Below are 8,214 nucleotides of genomic sequence, written 5' to 3'. Positions count from 1 at the left end.
GTAAACACAATAAGTACATAAAGGACACCGTGTGTTAGCGAAAGTGCCAAGGACACAAATAAAGCAGGGAAAGGACACAGAAAGATGAGGCAAGTTTCCAGGTTGGATGTTTAAGGCATACACACACTCGTGAACAGGGTGATCCAGGTTCTGTGGAACCTGAGGGATGCTCTCCTCTAGAAGATAATTATTAAAAGATCTTATTTTTTCAAGTTTCACAAAATATGTGGCCATATGAATAGAGTTCTAGGGCTCGGAAGGGGCGAATGTGAGTAAGGAGGGCCAGAGCATAAGCATCAGGGTTTCTCGGTAAATCCACCTCTGCTCATGAGTAACCGAGCTGTGGGAAGGGGAAGAGGGTGACTGTGGGTGTCACCAAAAGAACCTGTTGTATGCAACTTATGGTAAGTCATTCAACTACTCTGACCCTCAATTTCCTGATCTGTAAATGTCCTTATAAGGTTTTAAGGAGTAAATAGAGGCATATAAATCAAGTTCCTGGCTCAGAGCAATACGTGGTAGCTATTATTTTAATTTTTGTTCCTACCTGATGCAGATGGAGAACCATCATCTCAGCCTTGGGGAGAGGCCAAAATAAAAAGGGGGTTATGAGCCCCCGTGGCAGGCGGGCCCCACACTGCCTGTGAACGCTGGGGTCAGTGGCTCCAGGAGGTACACACTGTGTGTGTGTCTTTGACCCATGGCACTGGTGTGTGGCAATGGCCCTCATGTGCTACACTCTGGAGAACAGCCTTGTGGAGATCGCACATCTAGTGAAGGCCTAGCTGCCCCTATGGACTTGGATTTGTGACCAAGACGAGCAGAAAGAGAAGATGCTGGGCCCATGGCTGCCATTTTATCCTTTGCACGACTATTACGACTATCCCCAGAGCCTTCTCTCTCCTGTGCACAATGGCAATTCTTAAGGAAAAACTGATTGCACTGATCGCAGGACAGGAAACAGCCCCAAACAATAAAATCATTGTAGTGGGTGTTGGACAAGTAGGTATGGCATGTGACATCAGCATTCTGAGAAAGTCCCTGGCTGATGAACTTGCCCTTGTGAATTCTTGGAAAGATAAACACAAAGTAGAAATGATGCCTCTGTAGCATGGGAACTTCTTTCTTCAGACAGCTAAAATCGTGGCAGATACAGATTACTCTGTGACGGCCAGTTCGGAGATTGTGAGGGTAACTGCAAGGCGTCCACCAGCAAGAGGGAGAGTCATCTCAGTCTGGTGCAGAGGAATGTTGTCTTCAAGTTCATTATTCCTCAGGTCATCAAGTCCGGTCCTGGTTGCATCATAATTGTGGTTTCCAACCCAGTGGATATTCTCACATATGTTACCTGGAAACTAAGCGGATTACTTAAGCACCATGTGATTGAAAGTGGGTGGCAAATGTGGATTCTGCTAGGTTTCACTATTTTACAGCTGAAAACCTGGCATTCATCCAGCAGCTGTCATGGCTGGATTTGGGGACAACATGGCAACACAAATGTGGCTGTTTGGAGTGGAGTATATGTGGCAGGCGTTTTTCTCTGGAAACTGAGTCCAGAAATGGGAAAGACAATAGTGAAACAACAATAGTGAAAATTGGAAGGAAGTGTGTAAGACAGTGGTGGAAAGTGCCTGTGAAATCACCAAGCTAAAGGAATAACCAACTGGTCTATTGGATGAAATGTGACTGATCTCATTGAATTCATGGTGAAAAATCTATCCAGGATTCATCTGGTGCACGGCATTGAGAATGAAGTCTTCCTGAGCTGTTCATGTATCCTTAATGCTTGGGGCTTAACCAGTGTTATCAACCAGAAGCTGAAGGCTGATAAGCTTTCTCAAGAAAAGTGTAGATACCCTGCGGGACATCCAGAAGGACCTATAAGACCTGTGGCTTCTGGGTTCTAGGCTGCAGAAATTTTAAAACTCCAAAGTGAGGGGATTCCTTGGCAATCCAGTGGTTAGGACTGCTCGCTTCCACTACAGGAGGCACCAGTTTGATCCCTGGTTGGGGAACTAAGATCCCATGTGCTGTGCGACACAGCCAAAAACAAAAACTCCAATGTGATTAGCCATGATCCTTTGGTTTTCATCCATGTACATGGATCACAGTTTGCTTTTCCCTTCCTAGATGTGCGAATTTAGACTCACAGAATCAAAGCCTCTGCTTGGTTTAATGTTTGCAATAGGAGCCCTTGAACTAAGAATATTAACTATTTTTAAAAAAGGAAAAGAAGAAATGAAGGAAAGAAGGGTGGAAAGAAGGAAAGGGTGGAGGCTGGGGGCTTGGAGAGGTCTGCATTCCAATCCTGCCTCTCCCTCTGCTAATCTGTAACCATGGCTGGTGGCTTCACCTGCTTGAGCTGCCGCTTCCTTGGCTGTCACACGGCAGGACTGCCCTGACACTGCTGCACAGAGGGGTTGTGAGGACATGATGTGCAGATGAGGGGCCACTGCTCCTGCCCTCCTCCTCTTCCCAGTCAGACACACACTCTGGGACCTGTACCAGGAGGAGACGCGGCTGTGATGATGGCCTTGGGCACCTGGTGACTGAAAGTCCTCCCAGGCCCCGGGTGCGTGGCCGCCACCGCACTTGCTCTCAGGCGTATAACAAAGCAAGCTTGGCTGGTGGTGGGTGCTGGTGACGTTCAATGACCTAAAACAATGAAACCCATAATCAGAGCGTGCTCCGACGTGGCTGCTGTGGGTTTGTTTGCCCACGCACGAGGTACAAGCATCTCGCTTGGAGTTACAACGGCCTTTAGCCCTCAAGTTCTGTTGCTAAGAGATTATAAACCAAATGATGTTTCCAAACCACTACAGGATGTTTCCGAATAGAACCATAATAACAGCCCAAACAGAACGGGTATGTTGTTATTGATAAATCCTTATGAAGAGCTGATGGGGTGACTGCGGGTAGCCTGGCCATACACATTCTATGGAAATTACTGGTTTGCCAAGGTCTTGAATATAACAAAATAAACTCAGGGATAAAAATGTAAGGGATAGAATATAATGTCTTCGTGATTCTGAAATCAATCAACCAAGATGTATATGTTGGGGGCCTATTATTTCCTGTTCTGTGCATGTTTATGACCATCTTAGCCACATGAAGTTGCAGGCAGTGACTAGGTCTGGCATAGCTGTAACCACCCCTGTTTGGCACAGTGCCTGTGTGCCACAATTGATTAAGTGATTTAACAGCTGTTTGCAGCTACCTCCACTATTGCTCGGTTGCTGGGGCAACAGGAACCAGTCAACTAACAGAAGCCCACGTTATAGCAGGACAAGAGATTCCATCAACAGGGAAGTCAGCACACAGGGCACTTGCAAGGAACTGATGGTCATCTGGTGTCTAGACCAGTTCTGCCCGTGGGATTTTCCTGGGAAGATGCAGTCATTCTGCTGTGGGTCCTTGCCGAAGTCCAGCTCCGGCGGGTCCAGGAGTACCCAAGGGATGAGTGGCGTCGGCGCAAGGAGGAGACGGGGAGGCCTGTGTCAGCTATGCAGGATCTCTCCATTTATTGTCAGAGCTTTGTGTGTTTATATAGTGAACATATCTCAGAAAACATCTTTTATGGCAGAGCATATTGTCCCTCAGCATCTACCAGTTTCTTTCTTTCATCAGGTTCGGCTTGCAAACCCTGTAACTCTGAGATAAGCATATGTAAATAACTTCTTAATCTTATATCTAAGCAAACTATAGCCCTTAGTACCCATAGGAAACCTTGTGACTCTGAGGTAAGCATATGTAAATTACTTCTTATATCTAAGCAAACGATAGCCCTTAGCACCCATACCTATGCCTAATGTCTACGTCTATACTTATGCCTGCAGCAATCATAAGCATTACAAAAAGAGCCACCCCTCCCTTTTCTCCAGCATTTAGTAGCCTGAGGTGCCCGCCTTCTCCAGGAAGGGGTGGTGGGAGGGGACTTGGTGGGGCAGACACGGAGAAAGAATGTGTCAAACCCTGGTTCTTTCCTGGGGACATAGAAACAGGGAGGGGAAGTGGGTGGTAAGCACAGTATCACAAAGAAACAAAGAGCAGAACGTACAATGGGTGGAGATGGTCTGGGGCCTGTCCTTGCGGAGAAGTCGCCTTGCGATCCTCCTGCTCCGAAATGCCCTTCCAAGGAGTTCTCGCCTTGCGGTCCTCCTTGGAGCCTGGGGACCTTGTCACAGCATTGGCTTGTCCAGACGGCTCCCGACAGGTCCTCACCTCCAGGTAATCTCTATGAGGCAGATAAATTCGTGCAAAGCAGCTGTCATCTAGAAAAATGGTACTGATGAACCTAGTGGCAGGGCAGGAATAGAGACTCAGATGTAGAGAATGAGCTTGAGGACACAGGAGGGAAGGGGAAGCTGGGACAAAGTGAGAGAGTAGCATTGACATATACACACTACCAAATGTGAAATAGATGGCTAGTGGGAAGCTGCTGCAGAGCACAGAGAGATCAGCTTGATGCTTTGTGACACAGAGGAGTAGGATTGGGATGGTGGGAGGGAGGCTCAAGAGGGAGGGGATGTGGGGATATATGTATACATATAGCTGATTCACTTTGATGTACAGCAGAAACTAACACAACGTTGTAAAGCAATTATACTCCAATAAAGATGAAAAAAAAAAAAAAAGGAACTCCTGACCTCTGCCCTCCTCTTTGCTGACCAGGGAGCTAAGCAGTGTGACATCGGCCCCGCCCACCTCCTCCCCTCTTAACCCCTCCACCCCCCTCTTAACCCCTCCACCAGCCCCTCTGCTTGCTGTCTGGCAGGCTCCCCTGGCTGCAGGGGCATTACGGTCTACATTTTATCTCCCTGGACAGGTAACGGAGCACAAGTTGTTGTGTTGTTCCTTCTCATTTTACAGGTGAAGGAGCCAAGGTCAGAGGGACAGAGTACAGTGTCAAAGCCACACAGCTAGTAAGTCAAGGGGCAGATGCGTCTCTCTAGCCCCACATCCCAGGATCCTCACGGCTCGCCAGACCCCAGGCACCCGTGTTGCTTTGCGCAGGAAACCGCCAAGTGTTGCAACGGCTCCCAGAAAGGGGTCCGTGTTTCCATGGGCCAACCCCGGTGACCCTCTGTCATTGCGTGGCACCCGGGGTGGGGCACAGCCGCAAGTACTCTGCCTTCCTCTTTCCCCCAGGGGGCAGAAGAAAGGGGTCACAAATCAGGCAAATCATTAAGATCCCAGACTTGGAAGCGGACTCTTCCACTCAGCACCTGGGTGATCTCAGGCAAGGTAATCTTCAGCAGAGCTGTTTCCTTTCTTAAAATTAGGAGATCAGTACATGCCTACTTCGTAGGGTATTTATGAGGAATGCGTGAGATTAAACAGGTAAAACTGCTTAGCAGTGCATATGGGAAACACTTGATGAATCCTAACAGCAACAACGGCTGGGGCTATAACACAGTCCTCATTTTTACCACCACCATCACCCACTTCTGCTCAGGACCTGGGGTGCAAGTGGGCAGAAGGCTGGCACCAAGTATAGGGCCATTATAGTCCCTAGTAGTGACTGGTCTGTGCCACGAAGGCTTCTGGTGGCAAGGGGGCACATCTCCCAGGGTTCCTGGTGATAGATACTTTGTTTTTCAGAAGCTGGATTCAAGGAATGGAGAAGCAGTTTTGTGAGTGTCCATGCCTGTCCAAACACATGTGCTTCCAATTGGCTCTGCGGGGCTGGAATTCCCCGATGCCCGGCCCGGGCCAGCTCCCTCCACTGCCCAGTGCCCCCCGCCCTGAATCATGCTGGGGCCAGACCTGGGGCCTCAGTGGCAGACTGCTTCCTCCGCACCATTTCTCAATTCCATCTCTTGGAGTGGGAAGAGCTGGGGTCCCCCTCTCCGGTCTGTCTGAAAGCTGTTACTCTGAGTGTCTTAAAACCCCAGCCCAGAGAAGGGCATCTAAAGGTGGGCTCGGGGGAGGGTGGAGATGAAGGCTGAGGTGGAGGGGTCATGAATCCGCCAGCCCTGCTACTTGGCACCAACCCCTAATGCAGCGGCTCCAGTTATCCTGTGGGGTCAGGATGCTGTTTCTGCCGAGTCATCCTTTCTTGCCCAGAGGGATCCTGGCCCAAAGCCACATTCCTGGTGGGGTCTGAGTGCCACAGAGTACGGAAACTTCCTTTCTCACCAGCCTCCCAGCTCTCCAGCCCCACACACAGGCCAGTCTCTCAGCAGCCTCTGCTGGCTGCAGACATACTCCTCCAAGTCTGTGTGTGTCCCCCCCAGAGCTCTGGCCCACCCTACACCCTGAGCTCCCAGGATCGAAGAACATCTCACAGGAAGAGAAGTAGCTAGAGTGCCAGTGCCTGAGGGAAGGGAGGAGAGGCAGGGCCTGAGGGGAGAGGCCCAGAGGTGGATTGAGGAGCTATTTAAAATTCCTGCCTGTCCACTGTGGGCATGGGGGTCCAGCGGTGAGGGTCCAGTGGCCCCACTGAGAAGGAGCCCTACTGCCCCAGGAAGGCCTGGTCAGGGACCAAATCTCAAGCCGAAGAGGCAGTGAGACAGTCTAGCCTTCAGCCCTGGGCCCATACTGCCCCCCGCCCAGCAAGTCCAGCATCCCCTGATCATGCAAAAGTTCAGTATCCCCAGATAAGCAAGCCAGCCTCACCTATGCAGAGCCTAGGTTTCAGGAACACCTTTGAGTACCCACTGTGTGCCAGGCACTGTACTAGGCACTGGCCCTACCACAGAGGACAAGGTAGATGCACCCGAATCCCTGAAAAGTCTCTCCTGTCTTTTCCAGGCCCACTGCCCTTGCCTCCACTCGTGTTCTCATCACGGACTGCTTGGGTTACAATCTTGCTTCCCCACTTTCTGCTGTGTGAACTTGAGCAAGTTACTTTACCTCTCTGGGCCTCCATTGCCTCATGTGTAAAATGGGGGCAAGCTAATATCTACTTTATAGGTATATTACAAGAGATAAATCAGTTCATGTGTGTAAAATATTTAAGACCGTGCCTGGCACAAAGAGCTCAACGCGTGAGTGTGTGCGCGCACGTGCATGATGTGTGTTCCTGACTCTGAGTGTTTGCTCAGGCTGTCCTCTACCTAGAATGCTTTTCCCCTTTTCTGTAGGAACCTGTAAATTCAGACTTGGCAGTTTCTACAAGGGAGGACTAATGGGTCCTAAGGTCAAGCCACAGCCAGTGAGGGCCACTAACACTTGCGGAACATTTGCCTGTTTGACAAGGGTTTTATACCCCTGTGAGGCAGACGAGGGAAGCGGGCTCAGGGAGGTAAGACACCTGCCAGAGGTCGCAACTCTAGTCTGCGTTGGAGCTGAGCGTGGAGGCTGGGAATTCTGACTGCAGGTAGCACTGTCCCTGCCCCAGCTTGCAGTCCCCAGGAAACTTCAGACACCCTGAGGCCAATGCTAGAGTCTCAAAGCTCCCCCAAGGCTCAGTGCCCAGAGGACAGGGCCTTCCTGGCCCTTCAGAGACCTGGGGTCAGTAGGCTTTGTCTCTCAGAGCCAGACAGGGCCAAGGAAGGTCTCAGGACAGGGGGTGCTGGCCTGGCAGAGCCCTGAAGAGGGCCCTGCAGGAAGAGCTCAGCCCAGGAAACTCTGAGCAATGCTGGCAGACCACAGGGCCCCCAGGCTTCCTGCTCTCTCCACACAGGCTGCCCTGTCAACGTCAACGGGTTTGTGAAACCCTGCCGGGCGGGCAATAGGAACTCCAGGGGCCCCAGGGTTCGCTGGCTGTGGTCACCCTGTTCCTTTGCAGCCCAGGAGAAGGTTACTTTCTAAAGACAGCCATCCACACTGTGATGGAATCCAGCTGCTGTGGGAGACAGGCACCTGACAGTGGCTGCATCATGTTAGGCCCCGGGGCCTACAGACCCCAGGGCTCCTGCCTGCAGGCCCAGATCTCCTGAGCCCCCACAGATGCAGGGAACCCCTAGACGCAGATGTAGGGTGGGAGCTGTGGTTGAAGGACTTTGGAGTGAGAGGTAATGTGGATTATAAGCCCAGTTCACGGCTCTGTCAGCTGTGTGCCTTTGGGCAAGTTGATTAACCTCTCTGTGCTTCAGTGTCCTCCTGTGTAAAATGGTGATAAAAAGCACCTACTTTGTTTTGAGGATTAAAGAGAGTGACGTATGTGGAAGCTTTGGCACACACCCGGCACACTGTAAGCTCTTGGGATATAGAAGCTGCTGCTTTAGTAACCACTATGGATGGCAACAGAAAATTGGGATGCATATCCTG

The 8,214-nt window shown here is 50.6% G+C and overlaps 1 pseudogene; it reads left to right on the top strand.

The window, feature by feature from the left end:
* The first annotated feature begins 912 nt into the window (after nt 1-912).
* On the top strand, nt 913-1,589 carry LOC130831946 (L-lactate dehydrogenase B chain-like; annotated as a pseudogene).
* The last annotated feature ends 6,625 nt before the right edge of the window (nt 1,590-8,214 follow it).

This window comes from Hippopotamus amphibius, chromosome 1 (genome assembly GCF_030028045.1).
Source record: "Hippopotamus amphibius kiboko isolate mHipAmp2 chromosome 1, mHipAmp2.hap2, whole genome shotgun sequence".
NCBI classification, from domain to species: Eukaryota; Metazoa; Chordata; class Mammalia; order Artiodactyla; family Hippopotamidae; genus Hippopotamus; species Hippopotamus amphibius.
Note: the sequence above shows the minus strand (reverse complement) of the source record. Positions and strands in the feature narration are given on the sequence as shown.